The sequence below is a fragment of the Callospermophilus lateralis genome, unplaced genomic scaffold (genome assembly GCF_048772815.1).
Source record: "Callospermophilus lateralis isolate mCalLat2 unplaced genomic scaffold, mCalLat2.hap1 Scaffold_250, whole genome shotgun sequence".
In the NCBI taxonomy this organism is placed as follows: Eukaryota; Metazoa; Chordata; class Mammalia; order Rodentia; family Sciuridae; genus Callospermophilus; species Callospermophilus lateralis.
This window is the reverse complement of record NW_027513332.1, coordinates 1,782,866-1,800,959: the sequence shown is the minus strand read 5'-3', so window position 1 is coordinate 1,800,959 and position 18,094 is coordinate 1,782,866. Positions and strand designations below refer to the sequence as shown.

Here is an 18,094-nt window from a genome sequence, read left to right as displayed (position 1 = left end):
GGCTTCTTTTTTCTATTACACTTTTCTACTGGAGTGTTTTAATGGGTGTGAAGTGTTTTCATCTCCATTATCTAATCTGGTCTTTACATTAATTTTGTGGTTGGCATTATCATCCTTTTGTATGGGAGGGAAACTTAATGACTTTCCCAAGGTCATTACAAGTCAAGGTCATAGCTAATTAGGACAGGATGGAGATCTGAACACCAGAGCTGATGTTCATGTCACCACACAACACTGGCTCCCCATGGATCTTACTTGGTTTTAGGAGTCTGGGATTGGCTATTGAATTTTGGATTAATTGGTCTTTCAAAGGCAGAATCCTTCCTAATAGTTTCTTTGCGTTCAAAACTCAAGGGCCCAACATCTTGGCCTTTTAACACACCCAAAAATGAACAGGAGGGTTTTCTGGGCCAGTTCCCTGCCTCTATACATTTAGCACATGAATGTAACATCCTGGGGGAGGCCTTCAGGAATTTTTTGTGTGATTTTCACTTTTTTTAACACTTAAACAAAGTTAAAGGATCTATGATGACTCTATTCACATGTGTTTATAGATGGTTCTCACAGATGTGGTTGTTTCTTGTACAGGAAGGAAGCCAGTTCTTCTTAGTATCTAACCATGAAGAGCTAGAAGAAATGGATTCTATTAAGCCAAAATGACTTATGCTTTATTTTGAGGCTGAATTTCCAGACTGGGAGCCTTGTTGAGCATTAGCCTGGCCAGCTAGTTCTAAATCCACCCCTCAGTCCTAAGCTGTAGTGCATTTCCTAAGGAAGGCTTCCCATGGGGACAGCAAGGGCCCTGGAGAGGAAAGGCTTCCAATTATAAGAAGCTTTCTACTTCAGCAGGCATTTCTGCTAGAATACTCGTCGTGCTATGGGGTTGAATTGTTTAACATCTGTCTTCCCCACTGAACTGTAACTTTATGTTACCGTGACCTTGTCTGCCTTATCTGAAGCCCTGGTCCTACTAGCAATGTCTAGTATATGAAGGCACTGGACAGAATCTTGCTTGCTTGGTTGGAATTGGGGTTCTCTTTTGGAAGGCCTGTATCCACTTTAGTGTTGGGGAGGTTTGGATGAGATTGTGTTTTACCATGATGGATTCAGGATAGGATTTCCAAATTCAACTTTTAATAATAACTTTATCGGCCAGGTGCAGTGGCACTCACCTGTAATCCCAGCAGCTCGGGAGGCTGAGGCAGGAGGATCACGAGTTCAAAGCCAGCCTCAGCAACAACAAGGCACTAAACAACTCAGTGAGACCCTGTCTCTAAATAATACAAAGTAGGGCTGGGGATGTGGCTCAGTGGTTGAGTGCCCTGAGTTCAGTCCCTGGTACGCCCCCCCCCATAAATAACTTTATATCTATTAATTTATATCATCTATTATCTATCTCTGTCTATCATCTCTATTACCCATTTCTCCATCATCTATCTTCTATTTATTCCTATTTCAATAAGAGACAAGTGTGTAAAGAGCGAGGGAGGGCCAGCCAGCAGGCCACCTCTCTCTCCTCCTTCATCCTCCGGGCTGTGTGCCTCCCCACTTCTCTCGCCAGCTTTGTTAAGTGGCACTGTCTAAGAGTAGCGTGGGAAGCCGAATAAATGCAACATCTCATCACGTAGGATGAATGTAAAGGACAAGGGGGAAAATCTCTTCCAAAAGGAGAAAGTTGGGACAAGGTTCGGGGACACAAACCAGGCTCCTTCTTTACTGGGGGCTGAGAGAGGAGCTCCCTGCAGGTCCCTCCTGGGACATGTGGCAGCTCCTTCTCCCTTCCAACAAGCACCATCAGGTAGCTCACAGGCTCCTCCATCCTTTTGAAGCCTATTGGAGCTTTCTGTTTTTATATTGTTTGGATGGTTAAAGTCAACAGCCACTTTTGTGTTCTGCATTGTTTGCATTGTTAAAAACTTTGAAAAACCCATCTGGTTTCTTCCCCAAAAGAGCTTCCCAGACCTCCTGGGATATGGTCAGAAACAGGCCCCTCTTTAAACAGGCACAGGAAACAGTGTTTCAAAACCAGGTCTCTATCTTCTTCTAAAGGCTAGACTGAGCACAATTACTCCAGCCTACATAGTTGAGTCTCTGGGCTATTGGGGATCCTCTGATGTCCTGGGTGCTCAGAAAGCACTGTGGACCCTGTAGTGACAGCCACATTCGAGTGCTGTCACTCAACAATTACGTCTCTTTAAGCAATTCATTTACCTGCTCAGTGCCCTGATTTTCTCATCTTTAAAACAGAATTATAGTACCTATAGCTTAGGATCGTATTAGGACTGATGTGAGGGGGTCCATGAAGCCCTTTGATAGAATTTCTGGCACAGAGTAAGCACTCAACAGTAATAATTATGATGGTTGTTATGATCATAGCAATCATAGGCCTCTCCCTTCACCATTCACCCCTGACTGTGCTCCCGCCACACTCCAGAAGGCTTCCAGCTGCCTTTGACAGATTTCCGTTCCATTTCTGGGCATAACATTTGCTAATAAAATCTCCTTTAATTTGGTGGGGCGGGCACCCCAGCGTGATGACACACACATGTGCTTACTGGAACCGCTGCAGCAGAGCAGAAAAGGTAGGCTGGGATGTTCCAGGAAGCTTTGCTGGAGCTGGTGAAGGCAGATGAAGGCGCACACTCCAGGTCCTGTCTTTACTTGCACAATTACAGTCAACTTCCCAGGCTGCTTGTCTCAGCAGGATCAAGCCTTTCCTGCCTTCTGTCTTGGCAGTTGGTGGTGGGGCTGAAGGAGGAGATAGCAGTTTCCTCCCTCTGGGGAGGAGGTGTTTCTTGACAGTGCTCTCCCTGGTCTCAGACGACAGAAGAGCCCTCAGAGGTGTTTTAACTTGGTAGCTTCCTTCTCATATGGGGAATTCTGGACTTTTCCAGAACCTACTTCCTCTCCTACAGCCCCAGCTTGGAATCTGTGGGTTGCCCACGGGGAGGGGGCAACTTCAGAGTACCTAAAAGTCCTGTCAATCATTAGGTTGTTCAGTTCTCTTATCTCCAAAAACACTTCATTTTTCTTTAACTGCTTAGTTCTGCTCCCCTCCAGAGGAAGGAGGGTCCGACCACTCTAGGCCACACCTCAGAAGTGAGTAAGACTTTTGCACTTTTTCATGGGAGTGTTTGCATCTAAGGCAGGTTCTCATCTTGCTTTTAATTTCATGAGTGTGGCTTTAGGCTGTTGCTTTTCACGAAACAGCAGATAATCAAAGTGTAAGTGATTTTTTGATGGCATAAATATATTATAAATTTAGAACCTATGGGTCCTCTCAGTATTTGAGAGAGCTAAGGCTGGTTGCTCAAAGTTTTATCTTCTGGGGGAAGAAGGAAAAGATTGATATCTATGGAGTACCTGTTAGGATACCTACTGCATACTGATTCTTAACATATATTATCTAACTCCCTTTCACTTGTTTTTTGAGCAAATATATCTGGAATGAATGAGTGACTGAATTTCATACAAACCACGTTTACAGGCTGAGCAACTTAGGCTCATAGAGGGGAAGTGCTTGCCTCAGATGGCTCAGCTCTTGTGTACAGGCCTGGAATTGAATTCAGAGTGACCTTCTCCTTGTTAACAATACACTACAAGTTCCTACTCAGCTTTATGGGGTTAAAACTCATCTTTCAATCCCAGAACTTGGAGGCCTTGAAAATTCAAGGATCTATTTTTCTAAGAATTTTGATTTCTTTTTTTTCTTGGCTCCTAGAGTATTAAGAGACTTGACGTAATGTAAACTGGCCAGCATCTTTGGGATAGGAGGTGATGGGAACTTCCCTCTCCAGACTCTTCCCAGGGCTGTGGGGCCTCCAAGACCACGAAAGATCAGGGAGTCATTGGAGGGGCCGTCTGCTCAGCAGCGCCGGAGGACTGTCTCAGGGAGGAAGAATGCTTTGAATTGGCCCAAAATGCTGAAATGCACCACAAGGAGCACTGGTGATGTTTGCGGTAATTGAGAAAGAGCCTCTCTAAGGAGATCAGTCACTGTGTGCCCACCTCTTAATAGAAACCACTCATTCCCTCCAGCATCCAGGAGGCCAGCAGTAGGCCTCTGTGCTCAGAGGCTTTGTTTGGTCTCATCTGAGAGCAGGGTGCTGTCTCTCTCTCTCTCTCTCTCTCTCTCTCTCTAGTTTTGTCTATTCTTTCTTTTTACTGGCCAGAATACCCAGCCTGGCTATCCTATGCACCATAGCCACCTTGATACAGTGAAATGCCACTGTCCCACAAGTAAGAGGGAGCCATTTGGGTTCCTGTAGTATTTGGAGGGTAAGTTAGGAGGAAACACAGGCTTCTCTCAGAGGCAGGGAGGTAGGTTGAGACCTAGAGGCCATCAAATCCAACCGCTTGCTTGTCTGATGAAGAAACTGATTCCCAGGGAGGCGAAGTGACTTCTCCAAGTGCTTGAAGCTTCTCAGTAAGCGGCTTGACACCAAACCCCGTGTCACTGTAATTTCAAATTAATATTTTTCCCACTTTAAAAAAAAAGACATTTATTGGGTATCATACTGTGTGTGGGACTCTAGGATGTGAAGGTGAATAAGCCTTTGTCTCAAGGGGACCTGCTTTAGTTCCATGGGTTAATACCACTTGTGGCAGGTCTTTCCTTGAGTTTTATAGGTAGACTATTTATGCATCTCCCTCTAAATTGTCGTATTGTCTCTATCAATCTGTCTCTTTCACATACTATATAGACTGCATCTGGAAAATTAGGCTCCTGAATTGCCGCAGTCTCTGGCTGGGCACAAATCACGAGTCTCCACACAGCTTGTAGATTCAAACAGCAATTCTTTATTCCCGAACTCACACCGGCCGTCTACAAACACGTTCTGGGGGAATCCACGTTCTCTGCCCCAATCCACCACTCCTGGGCTTCTGTCTCCCAAATATACTGTCTGACCCTAAGAACTCAAGAGGAACTCAGCAGCAGGATATGCCCTATTCTAAAGGGGGAACACCCTAATCTCCTATTATGCTAAACCGGGGACACCCTAAACATGGATCTGCCCTGGTCCTTGAGCAAGGTGACCTTTCAAGAGTCCTTCCACTAGATAGCATGGGAGTAGCTGGCAAGGAAATTGTCACACCTACTTGGCTGATGGCTCCCAGCACTGAATCCTAATTAGCTGGAGTGCTGGAGGTCTCCAAGGGCTGTGACCAAGGATATAGTAAGCAACCGACCAGTTAATCAAGAATTAAGTTAGCCTGAGAGGCACTCCCCATCCAGGCTGCCTTGAGTACCCTTTAATCTTTGAGATGGTTGGCTAATAGCTATCAAGTACCAAGTGCTTTTCTAAGATTCAGATACTTTGCCAAGGGCTTTAGATGCATTTCTTCATGTAATCCTTAAAAGCAACCCATGAGAAAAGCATTACTTTCCCTTTCCTGATGAAGAAACTTAAAGACTAAGAAATCACAGCATGCTTAACATCCCAGAGCTGAGTCTAGGACACATCTTTCCAAAGACGACCTCAGCTGTTATGATCTTACAATAAATACCATGTGGATAACACTGCAGTCTCCAGTTACTGTGAAATAATGAATGGCACAGATGCCTAGGGCCCAGGAGGTCCTTGGAAGGCGTTAGAGGGCTTAGGAGTGACACATCACAGGTTCACCCTGTTGGGCTCTTTGGGAACTCTGTGCCTGAATGGAATAGCCTTGACTTTCAGGCTAAGACCAGAAGGGGCAGACACAGCCCTCCTTTCACTCACTGTACTCAGCATGTGATTCAAATGAAACTCTTGTCCCCAAGGTCAGTCCATTTAGTTGTCATAGCCTTTTCCTTTCAATTCTTGCTTGTGTATCCTGCCGAGTTCAAACTCCAAGGACATCTTTTTATGTGCAAGGTAAAGGTGACTTCCAAATCTCATTTGATCTGTGTATGGGGGCGGGGCTCCTTTTACCAGATATCTGATCCACCCCAAACCCTATAATAAATAAATTAAAATATGCCCACAATTTCCCAGAAGAGTGAGCATCAGACCACACTGACCACCTGTCCATGCAGTCCCTGTCATTCTCTGTTACATCAGTACCAGAAATGACCTCATTCACAGATTGGCCACTTGTCTGTTTACCGTCTATGTCGTCACTCTTTGAGGGCAGGGATGGTATCTGTGTCCCCAGCATCTAGGGTCATAGCTGGCTCATAGCACACATATGGAAGATGGTGTGACTTGACACCTTATGTCACGCCTAGTGGGCTCCTGATGCTTCTAGAGGCACAGATTTCACAGGAAGAAGCCCATTTGTTCTCACCCAGAGATTTCTAGAACTCAGTTCCAGTGTGGTGAAAGAATGAGCCATTACTGGGTGTGGTCCCTTGTCATGTCCATGGCCATTTATTTAAAGGCAAATCAACACCTTATTTTCTTCAACAGCTTCACAGAAGTATCATTTGAAGTCATATTCCTTAAAATCAGGAAGTTATGTTTTGCCTACTCCAGCTGAGCATGCAATAAGCGGTAAAGACTTTGGTCCAAACCCCACAGCTAGAGCTGTATTTAAAAGCTTATCAGCAACAAGTTCTCTGAAGCTTGGCATTTGAGACTGGCATCTGCTGTTACAGATAGGATGTCCCAGATTGAAAGCTCAGGAAGAGGTATGAATTACATGCTCTTCATGCACAGGGCAATTGGAACTGTACTAATCCTGGAAATCTTTTGGCCCAGATTTTTGAACTATTCCCACAATACAGGCTCTCCTGCTTTGAAATGTTTGTGTATCTCTCAAAAGCATCTGAGCAATGAGCAACAGCAGAGTCATTGCACTGGGAATAGAGCTCTTGCTTCTCATGTGTGTGCACACATGTACACACGTGCTGCACACACACACACAAACACACACACACACATCCCTGTTCACTGAAGCACTCGACAGAAAATGAGAAGAGAGAGATTGGGTTATTAAAATATCACCTGGCACTTTCTGAGCTTCCAAGTTCAGAATCAATGAAAATCTAGAACTCTACTTAGCCACTTGAAATGCTCTGTTGTTGCAAGTCAAGAAAATATTTTTGTAGACACATCACTTCCCCATTGACCTAACTGAAGAGGAAAAGGGAAAACCCAAAAACATGAATTTTTTTCTTTTGTAACCCATCTGTAGCTCAGAATTGGTTATCAGTAAACTATAGATAAAGTCCTATTGGCAACCGAGTGTTAAGGTTTATGAATGACTTAGTTTTCTTATAACCTGAAACGAAATCATGGTTATTTCTATAAAAGTGTATCAACTCACTTGTGTTAGGATGAGCCTTTTTGAGTGACAGGCAAAGAGGCCACTTGGATGATAGGCATCTAGTACCCAATGGAGAATGACTGACATTGTCCTACCTATGAGTTGAAGTGATGGAAGTGGGGGGTAGAGGCTTAAAAAGCATCAGTCTGAGGAATATCTGAACTAGATCCCGTCTATCATGAGAAGAGCAGAGCCGTTGACTGGTCCACTACCCCAGCCAGACAGAAATCCAATCCATTCATCAAGCTCTTATCTAGGTCCCTAGAGAGTCAACCCTATTTGGGCACAGGCCTCAAGTCCCAATGCAGGGCTGACATTTTCTAGGAAAGTCTCCCTATCTCTTTTGGTCCCTTAGCTATCCACTGGAAGAAGAAGGTAGTAATCAGTTGTATTGTCTATTATTGGAATATTAACACTGTTCAAATTGCAGCAGCTAATAGAGGTGTTGACATGTGGTGGCTAAAAAGGAAGGGAGGAGTCTCCTGACCCCCTACAGTGCAACTGTGGACATTTTCTCAGCTTCTTTCAGCCTCAGTTTTGTCACCTGTAAAAATATTTAGTGACAGAATTGTGTTTACCTCATGCCACTATTATGGGATTTGAGTTAGATAATATGAGGTGTCCCTTGCCGAGAGCCTGATGTATAGTTGATGCTCCGTTAGTATGAACGTGACTGAGAAACCCAGCCAGGGGCTCACTGTAGGAGCTGTCAGGACCCCAGTGTCCCAACCATACCTTTTGCCCTGTAGTTCTCTTGGATTTCAAGTCCCTAGTGTGAGCTTCTGTGCTTGCCAAGCAGACAGCTGTGGCTTTGATAAACCAAGTCTTGACTGACTCCTGTCAGAGATCGTGTGTCGTTCTGGAGTCTGACTCCTGCCTTTGGCCACTTTCCTAGTGGGATCCTGGGCCAGTTGTGCTGTGAACCTCACTCAGTTCGTCTGTGAAGTGGGAATGATAATTGGCCCTCTCAAGGCTGCTCTGAGAATTATGTGGAATAACATCTGGTTAGCCGCCTGGACCACATTGCCACACAGGAGCAGCTCCATACATTTCAGAATCCTCTCTTTCTCACTGGAAAAGATACTAAAAGAAAGGCAAGAGGAAAGACAATCAAGATTGGAGATGCTGTGGACTGTGTGATAAAGCTAGGCCCCGTGGGAACTAGGGGTGGCCTTTCCCCCTCCACTGGCACGGCTCTGTCTTAAAGGACAAAATGGCTTAGTTGAGTTCCTGATTCTATAAATCTTGTCAAGCCCACTGTTCACCCAGGTCCAGCCCCCATAGAGTAGATTGGAAATTCAGACTTGGCTCTCTCCTTTCTGCCCAGTGAACGGAGGATAATCTTTATCTTTATAATTGTAAGTTGCAAAGTATTGGTGAGGAAAAATATAAAAATAATAATGCTAAGCCTACATCACCCCCACAGCATGTTTGCAGGATGCATTTCCTGTGAGCTGCTACCTTTGACCATAGAACCCTGTGCAAATTGCTTGACCATCTCTTTCATAGCCATGACATGGGTGACTGACCCTCCTGGTGCATTGCAGGACTTCCTGATAATCATCATCATGGCTATGGTTGGTCCCTACTGCACTGATTTCTAGATTGGTCCGTGTTGCATCCTAGGGAATAGCCAGACCTCGGTAGGTAATGTGGGCACTGGGGGAGAATGAGCAGCTGGTGGATCAGCCTGATACATCATGTAGTTCTGCCGGATACATCGTGGTGGGGAGGGGAAGAAAGTCTGAAAACTGTCACTGTCCTCTCTAAGTGCAGTTACTGCTCCCTTTAGCCTGTGGACAAATCAAGGCAAAAGGGCAGTAGCCCCAGGAGGTAATGGGGAAACCCAGGGGACCTGGGGAATCTGCATTGACACCTGGGTTCTTCAAACTCTGTAAGATATTAAGTCTCCTAATCCTGTTTCTTGATTTGTAAAATGAGACCATTGCTTCTATTCTCTGGATTTTATAGGGCTTCTTTTGGGTATGAAAGTGCTTCATAATTGGCAAAGGAAACTCCAAAATGGCAAGACTATCTGCCACACTTTGATTCATTCCATTCAGCAGAGGGTGAGACTTTAATGGGTCTCAATTCATATGTGATTTTTGAGAGGCTTTCTGAGATTTTCATACTGTCCCAAGCATGCATAGTTACCCTCCCCATTTTTTTCTACAAGCTCCAAGGATTTCCTAACTTATTATTTCATCCTGGGAGGCAGGAAGATTAGGTGTGCCCAGAGGAGCTACTGTGAGTTACTCGAGGTCATGTAGCTTATAATTAACAGGATTTAGGCTAGAATCAGTGCGTCCTACTTCCAGATAGAGCCCCTGGCTCATCAGCATGTTGGTGACCTATTAATCACCCCTGAAATGCAGTTATTACCTGTGAGTAATAGTTTCTCCTTTTTCTCGAATCTCACAAGGTACTTCTCTCCATCTAACTATTTCTTCAAAGTTCTGGCTGCAGACCTGAAAAGAAACTGGGTACAAATTAGATGATGTGGCAGTCACTGTAACTACCCAGAAAAAAATATATAATTATAAAAAAAGGGGAACGATCCTTTTTCTATGTAGAACAGGAAAACCCCTATGTGGTCCCTGAGATGCCTTCTGAGATTATTGACCACATCCTGGGTTTGTGCTAGTCAATTTGCTAAATCAATAAGATCCAAAAAAGAAGAAAACAAAGGTTTTGACAACAGTGGATTTCCTGATTGCCATGGAGACACACAAGGTACACACTGTGGTTTCTTTCCGTCATCTGTCTTCCTGGAGCTTTGCTCTGTATGGACTACTTAGCCTTACAGAATTCTTATGCACGGAGGCAACCATTCAGGGCATGCAATATCCTTTGCCAGGAAGACTGTGGACTCAGGCTCAGGAGTGGGGGCCTCAGCAGGCTTTCAGTATCCAAGTCCCATAAATGCACTTGAGGCGAGGAAAGCAACCCAATATTTTTCTAGATTGTGTGTTAGGTTGGTTATGTGGAGGCCTTGGCTGAAGAGCTAGAGGAACACTAGGAAAACAGTTGAGAGAACCCTTTGGAAAGTTCTCTGATTGATAGAGTGGAGATATGGTGGGCTCTACTGGTTCAGATTTGGCTGCCAAGACAGTTTCCATGCTCCATAGACAAGAGACCAAGAGACCTGGGGCTTTAGCCAAGAAGTTGGGGCAACTTTCTTCTCTAAGTACCAGGAGATGAATGGTTCAGTTGAAAGCAACCCAGAACACATTCTGGAGGAAATTCCCCTGGTATGATTGTGTATGACTGTTTTCTCTGCTCATTAAACCCTCATCCACCTCCAGGGCAATTCTGGGAGAGACTGAGTCACTCAAGAGTCATGGTCTGGACAGCCAAAGGTGACTCGGCCACCAAGTGTGATTTTGGCCTCATTTAAAAACAGATGCTGAACAATATCTCCTTTCACTAAGTGCCCATCACATGGGCATCAGGAAATGGGAGCAAGTGACATGGGGGCAGCAGAAAGGCTGTCAGCCTCCTGGACTGGCAGGCCTGGGTGGCAGCAGGGGCTGTAATAGCTTGAAAGAGTCAAAAGATTCTCAGAGGGAGACTTCTGGACTTTGAAGACATCAAACAGATGAAGAACAGAAAGACTTCTTCATGTCCTGTTAAGACAGCAGGGCTGTGACTTTATTGGGATCAGCTTGCTCGAACCTCTTATAACAGAGATTTTGGTGGCAAGAGTCCTGGACGAGGAGTCAGGAATCTGCAGCTATGGTCCCCTGAGGTTCTGCTTTTCTCACAACTGTGTGGGAAACCATGCTCAGTCATTCTTGATTTAATTTTCTCTTGTCTCTCTATTGTTCTTCCTGGCTCTAAACATGGAAGATCTAAATAGCAACAATGCTTTAAAACATATTTTGCCCTTTCCCTCCCCACGTCCAGTCAGAATCAGCTCACTTAGGTTTCTGAGTTGCATCATCTTCCATTTTGGACACAAGCTCAACAAATCAGAAGACAGAAACAGAATCCTGGCTTTTTAATGATCACTCCTATAAAAGTGAAAAACGTGGTGAGCTCACCAGTGCCTTGGGCTGCCACTGCCCAAGAGGTTGGTGTGGCTTGACTCCCAGGAGTCCCATCAAGTTGGATGCAGTCAGCCTAAAGTTGGGTGCCAGGTTCCAGCTCGATCAGCCTGGAGCCTAAATTTGACCTGTCTAGACCTTTGGGTTGGGGAGTAGACATCTCAAAATGTCACAAGGGTAACATGGTGTGGCAACCCAGCCCTGGGCTCACTCTGAATCCCAGGGTCCTCTCCCCACTTAGGCTGTAAATGGCAAGTGGCTTGAGGGCTGTAGCTAGGATTGGACTCTCAATTCCCAAAGACAGCATGGGAAGGGCAAAGGGCAGGAACAGAGCAAGGTAGCTGACTTACTGTCAGAAAGCCAGTGAACATTAGGACTGTAGAACTTCTCCCCCTGGGAGAGAGTGGATGTTCCATTAGTGAGGTTGTTTTCCACTGAAGCCTCACCAGGCCCTTGGGCGAGGGCCCTGCCCTTGAAGGCTTATGATCCAGAATCAAGGGAAGTCTGTTCTTAAATGATATTCAATAAGCTCAAGTTGTTCTCTCTTGAGCTCTCTTTTAATGATCACCTCCCAACACTTTAAAAACCACGTGGAGAATAGGTGGGGTTCTTCTAGTTTTAGAATCTGTCCCATGCATGAGCTGCCATTGAACACTGTGAAGGGATCAGCCAGACCAGCCTGGTCTGAAACCTGACTCACAGGGACCTAACTTGTGACTTCTCCATGAATAGGTTAACTCAAAAGAAAAATGGAGATAATAAAAGTGCCCATTGCGTCTTCACGGGAATAAAATGAGTTATTTAGTGTAAAATGTTGAAAACTTTCAAACCAGAATAGATAATGTCTACACCTGCTGATGTTATCACTCCTGGTCTGTGATAAGTGAGCGTGGGAATTAGACGAGTCATTGAGTCGCCAGAACGGGTCTGACTCTCACCTTCAAGATAAAGCACCACCTCATCTCCACACACATAGCTGATTCCACAACCAAATTAGGAGGAAGATACCTAATTCTACCTCATCCCTCCTGTGGAGATGACAGACAGGGACCAGGCCCATTTGGTTGACTCCTTAGAGAAAAAAAATTCTTCATTTAGGGCTACCAAGAGAGGTGAGGTTTGGAGAAGTCACCTTCTCTCTTTGGGCACAGTATGGTGGCATGTCTTCTTCCTGAGGTCTTCATAGGGCCTGCACTGTTGACATCCTCTTTTTTGGGAGGTCTGGCCTCAGCAACGGCCCTGTAATGGTACTTGAGCTGTACCCTTTGTGGAGAATATGGCTGGAAAGTTCAGACAGGTAAAGCCAGTTACAGAACTGAAAATGGGTGTTGGAAACATTTGCTTTCAAGGAAAAGAGCAAATGTTTCAGACTAAAGACATGTTTAGGGCCCAATAGGCAATTCTTATCAAAGCCCCACAAGTGAGTTTAGATATATGTGGGGAAGGGATCAGAGAGACAGCCTTCTTGTGCCTCCTGAGTCTGCTTGTCCTGTGTGTTTGTGGTGGGGGGGGCATTCATTCTTATCCATTCATTCACTCACTCATCTATTCATTCATTTGTTCTCATTTGCTTGCCCTAGACAGCTATATGGAGTACTGGGTAGATAACGGTAGAAAGAGAGAGATAGTCCTAGCTGTCATGAAGCCCACAGGGATTTGCAAAATTCCAGAATCCTTGAATTCCTGATGACCAAAGATAACAATTTGTTATACTCTTTACTGGGTTCTGTCACAGACTTTTTTGAGAAACTCCTGAGACCAAGGGTCAGTACGCCATCAAATCACCTGTGCCCATGAGTTCACACACACCCAGTCTTACACACAGTCCCACGGGTTCACAGAGTCCTTGAAGACCAGCCTCTGGATTCCTGGTGGAACACCTCTTGTCACCCAGCTCTGTCACTCTCCAGCTGTGTGAATACTTCCACTTGCCTCTTAAGCAAGTTTGGAAAGATGTAGATAACAGCAACCTGAGTGAAAATTACACAGTAATTTCCTCCTCGAAGATGTTGCTTGTGATTTTCTACCACTTGAAAAATGAATGGACGGGACCAAGAAGCTATTTCTCACAGGCTCCACAATGTAGGCAAAGTTTTGAAATGTGTGTGGGTGACTTTATTAGTGAGATTTATTTTTCTTGTTCTGAAGCTTAGGGGAAGCTATGGATAAGATTAGTGGTGTTACTGGTCTTCTGTGGCTTATCAAGTGATGATAAATTTAAACAGGAGCCAGGATAGAGATCCAGCTCTCCCACTTGGATGACTTTGGACGATTTACTTTACCACTTTGGGGCTCAATTTTCTCCTTTCCTAAAAACGGATTTGAGAGTAGTGCCTACCTCATAGAATTTTTATATTTGAGTTAGCTAAATTACTTAAGGCAGATAATAAGTTGCAATAACCATTGGCTCTGTTTATTAAGTGCCAAGCCCCATATCAAGTGTTTGACATGTGTCACAAAATAGTCCCTCAAACACTGAGAGGCTGGTATTGTCATCCCATCAAAGAGGAGGCTGAGTATCTGAGGCATTAAGTAATAAACTAGCTGTGAAGGAAAGATCTGAGCCCAAAGCAGCTTTGGCCAGGCCCCAAGTAAGCTGAACCATGAACCCTCAGTGGGTTCAGGGCTGGAATTGGGCTCTATAGGCTATGGAGTCTGGAAGAGCTCCTTCCCTTGGTCTTCCTGACAGGTCACAAGCCCACCTGGGTGGATGAGACTCCATGTAATGAGCATTCTGCAGGTTGGGTGACATCCTAGGGAGCCTTCCCCTCTGAATCTGAATGTGGTCTCAAAGAGTCAATGTTTTCCACTGGGCCTATTCCATCTCTCAGAATGTGTGTGGGGGAAGGGGGGCTTGGGACAGTTTATTCCTTACATGATACAAGAGATTTATTGGAGACTCGAGGGTTCAATGGAAAACCTAACTTTATTTCCAGTTGCAGAGGCTTGTTGGAGAGATGCAATCAGCCACTTAACATTCACTTCTTGAGTCAGAGTGGATTCTGAATCCACTCTTGGTTTCCCAGAAGACACATGAAAATATCTCAGGAGTCCTTCCTGCCGTGTTGGTAGCATGGCCAGCACCATTGCCGTGGCCACTGCCACGCTATGCAGAGATATTCTGTGGTCCATGAGGCTCAAATGTTACCCTTACTTTAATGCTACTTAAGTCTTGGGACTATTGTCAGCTATGCCTTGATGAGGTTAGAAGTTAAAAAAAATGGCCTAGCTCAAGTTTAGAGGACTGGGCAGTGGCAAAGTTTGTGGGCACCTGGAGCTCAGGCTGGTTAGATTTGGTCTTGGCTCCACTCTTATTACTTCTGTGAACTTAAGGTTTTTTTTTCTTTCTTTTTTAAAAAATAGCTTCCCTGCTCTGAGCCTTAGTTTCTGTATCTGAAAAGTGATGATGAAAATATCGACCACCTCATAGGGTTTTTAAGGATAAAATGAATTAGTATTTGTAAAATGCTCACAAAAGTGCCTAGTATGTATGTAATAAGTGAATAATAAGTATTAGCTATGATTATTGCTGTTGGTATTGTGAACATCCTTTAGGGTGATAATTTGGGTTTTCATAAGTGTTAAAGAAGCCTGTTGGAACATCTTCATAAATTGTCAGGGCTTGGGTGATACACAGCCCCGAAGGCTTGGGCCCTTTTTAAGGCAAGAGGGACTTACAGGAAAGGGACTGTGAATGTTCATGACAGTTGACTTCATTTTTACAATTCCTAAATGTTTGAATGCCATCAGAGTTAGGAATGAGTTAATATAAATGCAAGCTGTGGGATTTTTACTTTACCAAGAATTTCTTCCTCCATTCAGTAGCTCTCTATGGATACCTACAATGTATCAGGCCCTGTTTAAGCCTCATAGTCTTGTAGAATTGAAGGTTGAGGTTCTCTGTTTCATCCTGTCTGGGCTGGCCACAAGCCTACATACTCACTTACACACATATCAGCATGCTCGCCCAATGCATGATGGTACTGTCTATAAAGTTACATTGGGTGCTGCACATGGAACTCAAGGGATTTTACTCAAAAATCTCAGCCTGCATTGATTTCTCTTACATTCACATCTTCTGTCTGCCAGGTGGCAAGCTAGAATTGATTTTGATAAGCAAGAAATTGCCATTCGGCTCGAAACCACTGTCTAGCCTCAGACTTTATTTTTAACCTGGGAGTGACAGCAGCCACCTGGGCCAGGAGCAGCTAGTTTGTCTCTCCTGGCATCTGAGGGAGGCCTCACCTGGCAGCCTCCCCTCCAAAAGCTGATTGGGATGTTTTGTTTTTCTTTTGCATGCTGGACAAGGAAAGGCCCCGGAAAGGTTACAGAGTGACAGGTTCCCTTTGTGAGATTGGCCAACTGAGACTCAAGGTGAAAATGTCAGTAAAAACAAATAGTATTTCAAAAGGGCCTGTGCATTTTCTTCCTCCTGATTCTCATTGCCTCATGAGCCAAGTGTTGCAGGAGTGGTCTGGGAGGACACATCAGACCTGATAAGGAACACTCTGCACAAGAGCATATTTTGTATTTCGCGGATTCTGATTTTTTTTAAATACTTATTTTTTAGTTGTAGTTGGACACAATATCTTTATTTTATTTATTCATTTATTTTTTTATGTGGTGCTAAGGATCGAACTCAGGGTCTCGCACCTGCTAGGTGAGCACTCTACCACTGAGCCACAACTCCAGCCCTGATGTTTTTTTCCTTTAAGCACCCACTTCCTAATGACACAAACAAAAGAAAACACAGTTGACGTTGGCTTATGTCTTTTCAAGTGCCACTTCTTATTTCTTTTATTATTTTCAGAATAAGGGAAGATAAGGTAGAATTTTAATAGTTCTCCCATTTTTCATTTGCTGAACACTGATTTCTAGAGTTTGGAACCTCCTTTAGGCTCTAGCAGGGGAGAGCTGTTGGTTGTCACCTGTGCACTCCATAAGAATGACCCTATCCTTCTCATCATGAAGCAACCATTCACATGTGCCTCTCCCTTTCCTATAGCTGGTCTAGTGACATAAAAGGACCCCCACAAAGCAGTTCAAAGCATGCTTTTGGTGCTAAACACACCTGGGATTGTTTTCTAACTCTAACATTTAGTAGCTGGGTGATTTGGGGGAAGCTGTTCAATTTTTCTGAGCTTTGGTTTCTTCACCTGTAAATAATACATAAAACTCACCCCTTGGAGTTCTGCTGAACTTGAGGCAACACAGCCCCAAAGGGACTGGGTACCTAGGGACACTGCTGTGAAAGATCTCTCCCACAGCTGTCAGCTCAGAAAGGCAGGATAAAGCAACTGGGATTCAGGAGAAGCCTATGATTCTAGATGGAAATATTCATTTTGTTAGGCAACTCATTTCTCTGAACCTCAATTTTCTTATTGATAAATAAGTAGAATTTTCCCAACTTTCTTTGGACTTGCCCAAGGGAAAAGCCTGGAGTCTGGCTTGAAGCCAACCTTGTCATTCTGTGTCTTAACTAACAGAATGCTGCCCCATGTGGCACCTGGGCGTTTGTCCATTGTCTCCTAGAGAACCACAGGCCCTGAGTCTCAAGGAAGCGCTCAGAAGGAATGGAACCTCACCAGGCCAATTCCAATTACTTCATTTATCTGGGCAGAGTTTACTCACGTGCAGACTGGGGATAATAGACTTCCAAAAGAGTAATGAGTTTTCAATTAAGGCCTTTGAAGTCTTTTGAGATTGTTACACACCGAATCATGCAGAACCAGGATGATTTCCAGCTCCTGAGATTTCAGAGTAATGTCTACAAAAACTCACAGAATTCTTCATGTTAAATAGTCATTTACCCAGCTTCCTTTTCAATGCCATTAATTCTTGGGAACAAATAGCAGGACATGGATCTGTCGCTATATTAAAAATGTGTTTTTGAGGAAATTTCAAGGAGTCGTTCATTCATTTGACAGATAGCTGAGGAGCATCTGCTCTCTGTTGGGCACTGTTATAGATGCTACAGTGAAAACAAGTGAAAGGCCTTTGCTTTTTAGACTGTCACTTCAGGCAGACAAAGAGCCAAATATCCAAATGGATGAACATGTTCTTATGCAGACCCCAAAAGCCGGCGGAAGTAGAGGGAAAAGCTGGGGGCTGGTAAGAGTGATCAGGGAAGGACTCCAAAGGAAGGGGTCATAAAGTTGAAATTCTGAATGATGAACATGAGCCACCCAGGTGAATCACTGAGGATGGAACATTCCAGGCAGAGGGAAAGCAGGTGTGTGTTCTAAGGAGCCAAAGTACCTGAGGGAATTGATGGAAAGCTTTTTGCTTAGAGCACAGCAAACCATGTTGAGGCTGGAGAAGGAGACAGGAGCCAGAGGGCGTTGGTCTTGCCATGATGAGGACATTTGTTCTGGGTACAGCCAGAAGGTATTGGAGGTTATGGGTGAGGAGGCAATCACACTCGAGTGTGGAATAATGCTGTGAAGGTTAAGGTGAAGCAAGATTCCCAAATATAGGACTGTGTATCTAGTACTATTTCCACTATGCAGCCCTATGTGTGTACATATACATATGCATAGGTGTTCCATGTGGGGTGTGTATTCAGTAAACAAACTGGAAGAACATTCAGCAAAAGACTCTGGCTTTCTCAGTGGTACTCTTGTTTTTCTTCATTATTTTCCTCAATTTTGTAAGGTTTCCATGAGTTTGTGTTACTTTAAATCAGATGCTTAAAAAAAAAAAAAAAAAAAAAAAAAAAAAAAAAACTCTTTTGTGTAGTAACCCATGGGGACCGTAAGCATGATGTGCTTTATTTACCATGTCTCATCTCAAATTTG

General features: G+C 44.2%; 1 pseudogene; it reads left to right on the top strand.

Annotated features, from left to right (window-relative positions):
• The window catches only part of LOC143388358 (CD44 antigen-like), an 80,530-nt pseudogene that overhangs the window by 14,936 nt on the left and 47,500 nt on the right, over window positions 1-18,094 (top strand).